Below are 14,715 nucleotides of genomic sequence, written 5' to 3'. Positions count from 1 at the left end.
ACTAAAAGATTAGCTATAGCATGTCATTGATTAATCCATTTTGATTTTGGGTTTTATAAACATTTGAAACCATTGTCATTTGTTGTAATAAACTAAGAATATTATATTCGGACATTCCATCTATATTCCATTCATAGATTGTATTAGCATTGTATTTATTTTGGAAAACAGGTTTTTCTTCTATGTTAAGATCAGGTGCAGTGATTTTTGGATAATATAATCTTTTTGGTTCTTTCCAAGCCATCTTGTTAATTTGTTGTTCGTCTGACTGATCCGAGTCAGATTGGGAGGATTGGTGTAATGTATTTACTGAATATTAGGTTTGTATTGGGGTATCAGGGGCGATTAATTCAGACTTATGGTTTTCTAAAGCATTAAGTCTATTTTGGATTTCTGTTAGGAAATCATTTTGGGATTTTTGGAAAGCTTTTGGAATCTCATAAGGTGTGAATATTGGTTCTTTGGAACTTTTTTCGGTTATCTCTTTTACTGGTTCTCTCTTGATTGGTTGACTTTCTACCAAATTTTCAATATAATCTAATTGTTTTCCTATTGTATGAAGATTAATATTTGTATAATTGTTTTGTTCTACTATCATTTTGATATCCTTTGATGAGATTTGTTCTCCTGCATCGGGAGCTCTCATTCTTAAAGGGTTTGCTTTTATTCCAGTATTCTTATGAAGATATTGAACCTCCATTAAAGGGGGATGTCGAGATTCAACTTCTCCTTTATTAGTTTGCCATCTAGTATTATATCTTATTGTATTAACAGATCCTAAATAATATTCTTCAAACCATTCAAAGAATTTTATATGGACTTTATGAGTATTCATAAATCTATAATATTCTTGAAGAATATTTTCTTTTTTATCATTATAATTTTTAAAGTAATCTTCTCTTTTTTGCTTATTTTTGTTGGAATAGAAGTGCTTTCTACACCATTCTTTATTTATTTCAAATAATTTTCTAAAACAAATATTTCTGAATTTTCTCTTTGTCTTGCATTATTAGTCATTGATGAATAAGTTGGTGACATGTTAGGTGAATTTTGGGGACTCTCTTCTTGTCTGGCATAGATAGGTTGAGCTATATTTGAGGAATTATCTATTCCTTGTAAATTGGTCCTAAATGTTGTTGGGATAGAAGAGACAGAGGCTCTGGCTGTCCTAAAATCTACTGTTTGTGTTTCTGGATTTGACTCTTCTTCTATATTTAACTTCCTAAAAGCTGTGTTGGTACTTCCTATTTCGAAGGAGTGTCTTAGAGGCATTCTTTGTGGCCTATTGAATTTTAATTCAACTGTGCCATCTTGGTGCTGAGAAATTTCACTTAATGAAGTGTTTCTTATGGGGGTTGGTGCCACAGGGTCTGTAGCACCTTCAAGTTTCCACTTATCAGGAAGGTTTATCTCATGCCATTGTATTGTTCTAGGGATTGTAGTATGAGATCTTGTGGTGTCTGTCTCTATTAAGAGGGTTTCTCCTTTTGGGCTTTGGAGTAAAGCCTTGGTATTAACTATAGAATACATGGCTTTGATATGGAGTCTATAAACCAAAGTTAACACTTCTGTATCTGAAAGCATTTTGTAGTTATGGGTATGTATTTGAAGTGTTAAAGATTGTAAAATGTTTTTATCAGTCAAAGAAACCATAAAATTTGGATAACAATTAAAATGTATTGGGCCAGTACATAGGTTTGTTTCTATAGTTCCTAATAATGAGTCATTAAACATGATGTGTCTTTGGTCTCTTAAGACTACTAATATTGAGGTATTTTTAGTGGCTTCAACACTAAGAGGTTTGACTCCAACCTGGACTAATCCAAAATGGATGTATTTGTCTCTTTGTTCTTTGAGTTTATTAATGACGACTTTATCTAATAATTGGATTGTTTCATATTCTTTTTGAATAGGTAAACTCATTTCTTTTGTTTTTATAACATAACTGCAAAAAGCATTTAAATTTTCACAAGTTGTTTTTTTGTAAACTTGGTTTGTTGGAACTCTTGGAAGAGTCCAATTATCAAATCTTTGGGGAATATTTTCATAATGTTCTTCTTGTTCATTAACAGGGCTATTGTTTCTAATTGAAATTCATTATTTATGACAATATTTATTTTTATTAAATATCTTTGAATAGATACTTCAGTTAGAACCATCATATATTCTTGTGTATTTTCTTCAGGTTCAGGTTCAGTTTCTGATGAACTTTTTTCTGAGGTTTCGTCTTTTAAGGATCTAATTTGTTCCTTCATTTCTTGTTGTTCTATTTTAAGCTGAGAAAGTTCTGATTTAATCTGTTTTATTTCCAACTGTAATTCAGAGTTTGTAATTTGTCTTGGTTTTATTTTTTCATATTTATTAAATATTATATCTTGTATATTATACATTTGTGATTGACTAGAAATGAATTCTTTTTCTTTTTCTGGTTTGTCTTTTAATGAGGATTTTAATTTCGAAAGGTATTCTCTTTTAAGCTCTAGGTCTTGAATTTTATCAATAACTTCTATCATAAATTCTTGATCTTTAGTTAGCATATTAATTGAAGGTTCATTCTCATCTCCTGAAGACTGGGATGTTGTATGTAATTCGTCTATTTGTAATTCATCTGTTTCAGTAGATGTATCATTTTCAGAAGAAGTTGTTTCTAATAGGATTTCATTTAATTTTTGTTCTATCTCTTCTTCTAAATTTAAGTTATTGATTTTTCTTTTGGTTTTACAATATTTTGAGATATGTCCTGGTTTTCCACATCTATAACATTTTATTGTTTTGTCAATTTTGTTTTCTGTTCTTTGTTGTTTCTTCCCTTTTCTGTATTTTTATATTTGGGTTTTTTATAATATTCTGAAATATTATTTTTCCTATTTTTTGGCTTTTCAGGGCAACATGTTTTTGAAGAAGAAGGCTCATTCCTGATGTCAAATTGGTGGCAGAATGATCCTAATTCCTTTCTACATTGATATCTTTCTTTCTTGAGTTGTTTTTGTAATTTTAAATCTTGGCAAATTTTTAATCCTTCTTTTTGGGTGAAACTAATTAGTTCACCATATGTAAGCTTTTCATATGGAATAATACCTTTGTAATTTTCTCTTATTTGATTCCTAACTTTTTCTCCTAATAATGTGGGAAGTCCTGCTAGAAATTTTTCTTTCCAAAATGGTTGCTGGTTATCAGATCTTTGCATGACTCTAGTCATAAAGACATCTTTATACCATTTAAAATCGGTTAATTTTTTACATTTTAAATTTGATAATAATTCTGAATTTCTATCTTTAAGATGAGAAGGATCTCCAATGAAGTGTTTAGAGATTGAGAAAATTAAAGTTGCTACTGCATCTTGGATTTCTCTTCCTTGTCCGTCTAAAATAATTCTATCTTGGTCATCTTTTTTTATTGCTTTTAAAATTTCTTCCAGTTGGGTTTTAGTCAGTGCATAATCCCACCATCCTTATAATTGACCAGTAAATCCAGCAACTAAAAGATTAGCTATAGCATGGTCATTGATTAATCCATTTTGATTTTGGGTTTTATAAACATTTGAAACCATTGTCATTTATGGTTTCTTTGACTGATAAAAATATTTTACAATCTTTAACACTTCAAATACATACCCATAACTACAAAATGCTTCCAGGTACAGAAGTGTTAACTTTGGTTTATAGACCCCATTTCAAAGCCATGTATTCTGTAGTTAATACCAAGGGCTTTACTCCAAAGCCCAAAAGGAGAAACCCTCTTAATAGAGACAGACACCACAAGATCTCATACTACAATCCCTAGAACAATACAATGGCATGAGATAAACCTTCCTGATAAGTGGAAACTTGAAGGTGCTACAGACCCTGTGGCACCAACCCCATAAGAAACACTTCATTAAGTGAAATTTCTCAGCACCAAGATGGCACAGTTGAATTAAAATTCAATAGGCCACAAAGAATGCCTCCAAGACACTCCTTCGAAATAGGAAGTACCAGCACAACTTTTAGGAGGTTAAATATAGAAGAAGAGTCAAATCCAGAAACACAAACAGTAGATTTTAGGACAGCCAGAGCCTCTGTCTCTTCTATCCCAACAACATTTAGGACCAATTAACAAGGAATAGATAATTCCTCAAATATAGCTCAACCTATCTATGCCAGACAAGAAGAGAGTCCCCAAAATTCACCTAACATGTCACCAACTTATTCATCAATGACTAATAATGCAAGACAAAGAGAAAATTCAGAAATATTTGTTTTAGAAAAATTGTTCTATCAAAATGATAGTAGAACAAAACAATTATACAAATATTAATCTTCATACAATAGGAAAACAATTAGATTATATTGAAAATTTGGTAGAAAGTCAACCAATCAAGAGAGAACCAGTAAAAGAGATAACCGAAAAAAGTTCCAAAGAACCAATATTCACACCTTATGAGATTCCAAAAGCTTTCCAAAAATCCCAAAATGATTTCCTAACAGAAATCCAAAATAGACTTAATGCTTTAGAAAACCATAAGTCTGAATTAATCGCCCCTGATACCCCAATACAAACCCAATATTCAGTAAATACATTACACCAATCCTCCCAATCTGACTCGGATCAGTCAGACGAACAACAAATTAACAAGATGGCTTGGAAAGAACCAAAAAGATTATATTATCCAAAAATCACTGCACCTGATCTTAACATAGAAGAAAAACCTGTTTTCCAAAATAAATACAATGCTAATACAATCTATGAATGGAATATAGATGGAATGTCCGAATATAATATTCTTAGTTTATTACAACAAATGACAATGGTTTCAAATGTTTATAAAACCCAAAATCAAAAACCCCAACAGTATTATGAAAATATACTGGTCCAAACTGGATCTGTTTTGTTCAAACATTACACAGATCCAAAAGATCCAAATTTTATTACCCATTCAACAGCCCAAATATTAAAAATTCTCCGACCAAGAGATTGGAGTGAAAACCCAAATGCTTCAAAGAAATTCCCAGCCAAATTTACCACCAAAATAGACCATTACCCATATTTTACATATTGGGATTACCAAATGGCATAGTACAATGCCTTTTTAATGAACAACCAACACATGAGACATTCGTGGCTCATATATTTCAAATATGGCACCCAATTCAAATTCCCAAACTGGTTCCAAGAGTGGTGGAATTGGTATGGACCATCATCCTTTGAGATACTACCAGAAAAAATTCAAAACTTATGGCCCAAATTCTTTGACAAATTTCATCCTGAACCAGATCAAAAACACATTTACAGGACAATCCATTTTTTCTCAAAACTATGCATTTCCTGGATTGTCTCATGGAATTATTCTTATGAGCAAGACCAACACACTGGAATTCCATTATTAGTTCGCTATTACAGGACTAAATGGTGGGACAAATTTAATGATGAGAAATATGATTCAAAATATTTGGATAATTTTTTCAATAAGAATCCAAGATTATGTAAGTCTGCAGCCCCGGATCAAACCACAGCAAAATTTCTTCAAGCAAAGTCAACAGCCAGTGCAATGTTAGCTCAAGCCAAGACCAAAAAAGAATACAAAAAACTCATGGCTGAAATGCTCAGCTCATTGGACTCCGAACCTGAAGATGAATCTCCGGCATCCTCAATCAAAACGGTGGATCTTGCAGATGATACCACTTCGATAACCATCACCAGGTCCAAAAAGAAATAATACATGAACAGGAGAGATTCCCTGCAAGAAATGATGTGAACAGGAGAGATTCCCTGCAACAAAATATATCAAGAGTTTAACTGATTTTTTAATGAAGCCTCAAAACTTTTTTTTATTAAAAAAGGAATTCAATATTTTTTATAATTCTATTTTGTTTGTTATGCAATTTTTTAGAAGGTAAATTACAAGTTTGGTCACTTATGTATAGTTTAAATTATCTTTTAGTCAATAAATTTTAAAAACTATTATATGGTCACTAAAATTATTGATTTGTTACATTATGGTTATTGAAAGTGAGTCGCTATCTGTCATTAATGGTGTGATGACAATATGACAGGGCCATTACCAGTACATTTTATTAATGTGTTGACATATGTTGATATTTTGATAGATTTGAAATTGTTAAAAGAGAAAAGGAAACTTGATGATATGTTGATATTAATGTGTTGACATATGTTGATACTTTGGCCTCCAAGTTTATCGATGTTAGTGTTGATACAACCTCCACAAATTTACGGTGGATAATGAGAAATTTGATTAAGGGCTAGTTAAGCAATAATTTTGAAAAGTATTGTGGAAAAATGTTTTTAAAAGGTACTTTTAAAAAGTTTGGTTTAAGATTTGAGTGTTTAGTATTACTGTCAAAAAATGCTTTTGAAAAATAAAATGATTATTTTAAACATGTTATTATCAAATAACAAATATGCATTTAAATAATATTCAAATTAGTTAATAGTATTATATTTTAGTAAGAATATAAAAAAAATTATTATAACTTGTTAATATTTTAATATATGAAATATAAATTTTAAATATTTTTAAACAATAAATATTAATTATTTATAAAATTTAATTAGAATATATAAACTATATTTTAAATATTTAAATATAACCATTAAATATTTATAATTAGATATTAACATATTTTTATTATTTCAACAAATATTTTTTTTATTTTTAATTAATAATTTTAACATATTTGTAATTAAGCACTAAGAAAAAAATAAAAGAAGGGAAAGTACTATGTTATTGGAGGGGTGAAAAAATAATTAAGTACCAAAATTGCTTTTGAGAGAGGAAAAGTTAAAAATTTTAGCTTATCATTTTTAAAAGTGTTTTTCAAAAATGCTTTTCAAAAATAATTTTAAAAGTCAAAAATTTCAACCAAAAAATACTTTTTTAAGTACTACTAAATAAGCCCTAAATATCCTTATATTAAAGATAGAGTATTGATTGAAATCAAATGTGTTGCGGAAGATTGTGTTAAAGAAATCAAGCAAGATAATATGCTTTATTTGAAACTAGTGATTTTGGAAGGGCTAATAAGGCACCTATTAGCACACTTTGTGGTGCCTTACTGTGTGACAGAGAAGACATTGTCTTAGATATTTGATCTCCCTAATAATGGAGTTATTAATTTCATAGTGGCAAATATAGGTTATGATCCAAAGGTGTGAGAGAATCCAATGGCTTTTAAGTTTAAGAGGTTCATGGCAAGTAGAGGTGCTCATGGGCCGGGCCTGGCCGGGTTCGGGTTAGGCTCAACTAAAAATTTAGGCCCATTCATTGGGCTCGAGCTAGGTTGGGCCCAAAAAATGGGCCTAAAATTTTTCCCAATGTCGACCCAAATAAAAATACTAAAACCCAGGCCCGGCCTAGCCGTATTTATTTTTATATAATTTTTAAATATATATAATTGTAGCGACCTAAAAATTTGGCAATAGGCGCTATTTGAAATGATTATTGAAAAATTAAAGTTTCAAATTTTATTTACAAAAGAGGAGTCGCCACCGATCTTTTTTAGGTGTGATCGGACACCAAATAAAATCCCTTTTTAGAAGAATTTTTTAAACTTTTCTAAAAAAAAGAGACAATTTTAGGTCCACGTCAAAATCCAGAGAAAATTAGGGTCCGGGAGTCGGTTACGCGCGAGGAAGGTATTAGCACCCTCGCGACGCCCAAAATTGGTATCTCGTTAAACGCATGTTGTCTTAATTTTCAAAAATACGAGTTCCATTTAATATTTAGTCGTGATCCGATTGAAATACGAGAACCCCTTTTTTTTAAAAAAAAAACACGAGAATTTTGAAGCGCAGTATTTCTTTTTTAAAACGAAAGTTTTTTTTTAAAATACGAGAATTTTGAAAACACGAGAATTTGTAAACACGAATATTTTAGAAACACGAAAATTTTTGGAAAAAAACGAAATTTCTTAAAACACGACATTTTTTTTTGAAACACGGGAATTTTTAAAACAAGACATTTTTTTGAAACAAAATTTTTCTTAAAAAAAATTTAAATACGAGAATTTTTAAAACACGAAAATTTTTAAAACACGGAAATATTTTTTTTTGAAAACAAGAAATTTTTGAAACACTAGAATTTTGAAAACACGAAGATTTTGAAACATGAGAATTTTTAAAAGCACGAGGATTATTGAAAGCACGAAAATTTGTAAAAAACGACAATTTTTGAAATACGAGAAATTTTTAAACGCGAAAATTTTTTTCAAACACGAAAACTTTTGAAAACGCGAAAATTCGAAAATTTCTAAAATACGAGTAATTTTTAAAGATTCGAAAATTTGAAACAAGAATTTTTTTTTAGAAAAACGTACCATATTTAACACGAATCGATGATATTCACCCCAACATGGCAATGAAATCGACGAATTAGTGTCAAACCAATTCAATTTAATATTTAATCGGGTTGTATTAAAACACGAGAAAATTTTTTGAAACACGAGGATTTTTGAACATTTTTTATTTTAAAACGGGTCCCGAATTTAACATAAGCCATCGATATTCACCCAACATAGCGATGAATTCGGTGACTCGATGCTAAACCGATTCGTTGCCTTATTTATTAAAATTATTTAAATAAAGTAAAATTAAAATTTAATTAAATTGTAAATATAAATACAAAAATATAAAAATATATAAAATGCATAAAATGCTAATAATATTAAAATGAAATAACATAAAAATACGAGCATTAAATTAAAAGAGAAATAAATAAAATTGCCGAAAAATCTAAAACACGAGCTTCGCCGAACGGGTTGCTAAAATTGAACCCCCTTTTTCTTCTTTTTTTCTTTTTTCTTTTTTCCTTTTTCTTTTTTCTTTTTCTTCTTTTTCTTCCTTTTTTTTTCTGCTGGGCTGCCTTGTTGGGCTGGCCTGCGCGGGCCTGCTGGCTGGTGGCCTGTTGGCTGCTTGTTGGCTGCTGGAATTGGGCCTATTGTTGGCCTGCCCTCTTTTTTTTTTTGTGCTGCTTCTTTCCCTTCTTTTTTTGCTTTTTTTTGCTTTGATTTTTTTTGGGCTTGTTTCTTTTTTTTTTGTTTTTTCTTGGGCTGCTGGGTCGGATCGGGTCGTAGGTGGGTCGGGTCGGGTTGACCCGACTGTTATAATATTTTTTATTATTTCTTTTTTTCTTTCTTTCTTCTTCCTCTTTTCTTCTTCCTTCTTCTTCCTTCTTCTTCTTCAAAGTCTAGCCTCCACCACCGCTTGCGCCGCCGCTACCTCCTCCGACGCCGGTACTCTTTCTTTTCTTCTCCTCTTTCTCTTTTCTTCTCTTTTCTTCTTTTTCCTTCGAAAAAATCTCTCTTTTGCAAGTTTTTTTTTTATTTTTTTCGTGGGTGTCCTCATTTTTGGAGTTTAAACTCCTTTTTATAGTTGGTTTTGCTTCTTTTTTGCAGGTAGCAAGTGGGGAAGGAGCAGCCACCCATGTTTATGGCCTGAAAATCTGGAAGTGGGTGCCCCAAATCATGTAACTTGTCTGAAGGACCAAATCGCAAATGCAGCAAAACTTCTGGGGCTAAATGTAATTTTTAGAAAATTTAGGATTAAAATGAAATTTAATGAAAGTTTAGGGGTCTAAGTGAAATTTAAAGAAAGTTTAAGGGTCAAAATGAAATTTAGGAAAAGTTTAGGTGTCAAAATGCAATTTTATTTTTTAATTTAATTTTTTTTTGAAATTTTGAAAATTAAACACAAACTCTAGTCGGACAAAATTTAGTGCTTACAACTGCCCCTCTTTGCTTATCATTGTGAAACAAGGATAGTGCAAAGACTTAAAAGCACTAAATTTTGTTCAATTGTCCAATCTTTATTCTTTACTCGGCATGTGATCCTGAGCTCAACTCATTTCTCGCAATATGAATTGACTATTTAAAACTAGACATTAAAATAGAAATTGAAAATAGCTCAGCACGTGAGCCAAGGCTCAACTCACTTCTCGCAATATGAGTCGATTTTTGAAAACAGAATTTGCAAAAGGCTCAACTCACCTCTCGCAATATGAGTTGATTTTGAAAAATAGAAAAAGGCTCAACTCACCTCTCGCAATATGAGTTGGTTTTTGAAAAATAGAAATTAAAAGGCTCAACTCACCTCTCGCAATATGATTGATTTTTGAAAAACAGAAATTAAAATGCTCAACTCACCTCTTGCAATATGAGTTGATTTTTTTTTTTTTGAAACACAGAAATTAAAAAACAGAAATTAAAAACAGAATTTGAAAAGACCTCAGCGTGTGGCCTGAGACTCAACTCACCTCTTGCAATATGAGTTGATTTGAAAAAGTAGAATTAGTAAAGCAGAAATTGAAAATACCTCAGCGTGCCTTGAGGCTCAACTCATCTCTCGCAATATGAGTTAAGTTTTGAAAAGCAGAAATTGAAAATACCTCAATGTGTCTTGAGGCTCAACTCATTTCTCACAATATGAGTTGAATTTTGAAAACAGAAATTGAAATTACCTCAACGTGTCTTGAGGCTCAACTCATTTCTCGCAATATGAGTTGAATTTTGAGAAGCAGAAATTGAAAATACCTCAACGTGTCTTGAGGCTCAACTCATTTCTCGCAATATGAGTTGAATTTTGAAAACAGAAATTGAAATTACCTCAACGTGTCTTGAGGCTCAACTCATTTCTCGCAATATGAGTTGAATTTTGAGAAGCAGAAATTGAAAATACCTCAACGTGTCTTGAGGCTCAACTCATTTCTCGCAATATGAGTTGAATTTTGAAAATAGAAATTGAAATTACCTCAACGTGTCTTGAGGCTCAACTCATTTCTCGCAATATGAGTTGAATTTTGAAAACAGAAATTGAAATTACCTCAACGTGTCTTGAGGCTCAACTCATTTCTCGCAATATGAGTTGAATTTTGAGAAGCAGAAATTGAAAATACCTCAACGTGTCTTGAGGCTCAACTCATTTCTCGCAATATGAGTTGAATTTTGAAAACAGAAATTGAAATTACCTCAACGTGTCTTGAGGCTCAACTCATTTCTCGCAATATGAGTTGAATTTTGAGAAGCAGAAATTGAAAATACCTCAACGTGTCTTGAGGCTCAACTCATTTCTCGCAATATGAGTTGAATTTTGAAAACAGAAATTGAAATTACCTCAACGTGTCTTGAGGCTCAACTCATTTCTCGCAATATGAGTTGAATTTTGAAAACAGAAATTGAAATTACCTCAACGTGTCTTGAGGCTCAACTCATTTCTCGCAATATGAGTTGAATTTTGAGAAGCAGAAATTGAAAATACCTCAACGTGTCTTGAGGCTCAACTCATTTCTCGCAATATGAGTTGAATTTTGAAAACAGAAATTGAAATTACCTCAACGTGTCTTGAGGCTCAACTCATTTCTCGCAATATGAGTTGAATTTTGAAAACAGAAATTGAAATTACCTCAACGTGTCTTGAGGCTCAACTCATTTCTCGCAATATGAGTTGAATTTTGAAAAGCAGAAATTGAAAATACCTCAGCGTGTCCTGAGGCTCAACTCATTTCTCGCAATATAAGTTGAATTTTGAAAACAGAAATTGAAATTACCTCAGCGTGTCCTGAGGCTCAACTCATTTCTTGCAATATGAGTTGATTTTTTTAACAACAGAAATTAAAATTACCTCAGCGTGTCCTGAGGCTCAACTCACCTCTAGCAATATGAATTGATTTTGAAAAACATAAATTAAAAGGCTTAACTCACCTCTCGCAATATGAGTCAATTTAAAACATAAACTAAAAATACATCGGCGTGTCCCGAGGCTCAACTCATTTCTCGCAATATGAGTTGAATTTTGAAAACAGAAATTGAAATTACCTCAACGTGTCTTGAGGCTCAACTCATTTCTCGCAATATGAGTTGAATTTTGAAAACAGAAATTGAAATTACCTCAACGTGTCTTGAGGCTCAACTCATTTCTCGCAATATGAGTTGAATTTTGAAAAACAGAAAATGAAAATACCTCAACGTGTCTTGAGGCTCAACTCATTTCTCGCAATATGAGTTGAATTTTGAAAACAGAAATTGAAATTACCTCAACGTGTCTTGAGGCTCAACTCATTTCTCGCAATATGAGTTGAATTTTGAGAAGCAGAAATTGAAAATACCTCAACGTGTCTTGAGGCTCAACTCATTTCTCGCAATATGAGTTGAATTTTGAAAACAGAAATTGAAATTACCTCAACGTGTCTTGAGGCTCAACTCATTTCTCGCAATATGAGTTGAATTTTGAAAACAGAAATTGAAATTACCTCAACGTGTCTTGAGGCTCAACTCATTTCTCGCAATATGAGTTGAATTTTGAAAAGCAGAAATTGAAAATACCTCAGCGTGTCCTGAGGCTCAACTCATTTCTCGCAATATAAGTTGAATTTTGAAAACAGAAATTGAAATTACCTCAGCGTGTCCTGAGGCTCAACTCATTTCTTGCAATATGAGTTGATTTTTTAACAACAGAAATTAAAATTACCTCAGCGTGTCCTGAGGCTCAACTCACCTCTAGCAATATGAATTGATTTTGAAAAACATAAATTAAAAGGCTTAACTCACCTCTCGCAATATGAGTCAATTTAAAACATAAACTAAAAATACATCGGCGTGCCCCTAGGCTCAACTCACTTCTCGCAATATGAGTTGATTTTTGAAAAACAGAAATTAAAAGGCTCAACTCACCTCTCGTGATATGAGTTGATTTTCTTTGGAAAGCATGAACATTAAACATTAAAATACCCAAAACCAGTCTTTTGGTAGAACTCAGGTATCTTTTCCTTTGATTCAGTGCGACTCTCATTCAAGATTTCTTGCTCTGTTGGAGTACCTGTATATGCCATGTATCATTATATGCACATGTTTGTCTTAAATGCTTTATGCCTACATGATTATGCGGTGCTCCTTAAGCATGTTTGTCGTATGTCCATTTAGCCACGATTGTTGAGGATCTGCGTTCATTGCTTTGATTCTCGACCTTCTCTTCAGGCCTCATACCTGTCTTCGAGCTTTACGAGTAATCGACGTTTCTCAGATATCACCCTTTTGCCCTTGGTTAAACTTTGTTCTTGCTTTGAAGATCTTGCACTTATCAAATTCTTATCCGGGTAATGCTTGACATTTCTTTTGTTTAGAGCATGTCATTTCACTATTTATCATTAAATAAACACATAATGAGATACATGAGAATGGTCAGGTAGGGACAAAAAGGATATCTCATATTCCTTTATTTCAAATGTGGCAAACAAAGAAAGTTAACCAATGAGAGTAAAAATGTCAAAAAGAAAGAAAAGGTCGTATACAACGGATACAAATGCTCTAGATATTCAACACATGAACTCTTCCACGTTCCTCAATCAATAATCTTTTCGAGCATGGCTTCTTGCGTAGAAAATTTTGAGCTTTCAGAAGTGCTTCAAATACTGTAGTCTCACTACTTGACCTACCGTTCGACCGCCAGGTTTGTTTCATTAGGACGCCCTCTCGGGTTTTCATCCTAATCTTTTTGTATTAATCAAGACGCCCTTTTCGGGTTTTCGCCCTGATCCCTTTTTTTTTTAGATGCCCTTTTCGGGTTTTCATCTTAAGCATAATATTTCTTCACCACATCTGAATTCACCGGATTCGGTAACTCCTTCCCATCCATCTCGGTAAGGATTAAAGCTCCTCCTGAGAATGCCTTTTTTACAACGTATGGTCCTTCCCAATTTGGTGCCCATTTTCCTCGTAGGTCTTTTGTATTGGGAGAATCTTTCTTAGAACGAGTTCTCCTTCATGGAACTCTCTTGGTCGTACCTTCTTGTCATGGGCTGCGATCATTCTCTTTTGGTACATTTGCCCATGACAAATTGCCCTTAGACGTTTTTCTTCAATGAGGTTCAACTGATCATATCGAGCTCGAACCCATTCTGCTTCTTCTAACTTTGATTCCATCAATACTCGCAGAGAGGGGATCTCAACCTCGATAGGTAGCACAGCTTCCATTCCATAGACTAGAGAGAAAGGAGTTGCTCCCGTAGATGTTCGCACAGATGTGCGATATGCAAACAAAGCAAATGGAAGTTTCTCGTGCCAATCTTATATGTCTCAGTCATTTTCCCAATGATCCTCTTAATGTTCTTGTTAGCTGCTTCAACAGCCCCGTTCATCTTTGGGCGATAGGGCGAGGAATTATGATGCTTTATTTGGAACTGCTCGCACACTTCTTTCATCATCTTATTGTTCAGATTCGTGGCATTATCTGAGATGATTCTTTCAGGCAAACCATAACGGCAAATGATTTCCTTTTTCAAAAACTTGCACACTGCAGTCTTCGTCACATTGGCAAACGAAGCGGCTTCAATCCATTTTGTGAAGTAATCGATAACCACAAAAATGAATCGATGTCCATTTGAAGCTTTTGGAGAAATTGGCCCTATGACATCCATGCCCCACATAGAAAAAGGCCACGGAGAAGTCATGACATGAAGGGGTGAAGGGGCTACATGAATTTTATCGCCGTAGATTTGACATTTGTGGCATTTTCTGGCAACATTGATGCAGTCACTTTCCATTGTCAGCCAATAATAACCGAGTTTCATGATCTTTCTCGCCATATTTAAACCATTGGCATGCGTTCCGCAAATTCCCTCATGGACCTCTTCAAGTATTTTTCTGGTTTCAACATCATCCACACATCAAAAAAGCATCTGATCCTTTCCTCTTTTATACAGGATATCCCCATCAAGAACAAATCCCGCTG

Source organism: Gossypium hirsutum, chromosome A05, assembly GCF_007990345.1.
Source record: "Gossypium hirsutum isolate 1008001.06 chromosome A05, Gossypium_hirsutum_v2.1, whole genome shotgun sequence".
Classification (NCBI taxonomy): domain Eukaryota; kingdom Viridiplantae; phylum Streptophyta; class Magnoliopsida; order Malvales; family Malvaceae; genus Gossypium; species Gossypium hirsutum.
This window is presented reverse-complemented; position numbering follows the sequence as displayed.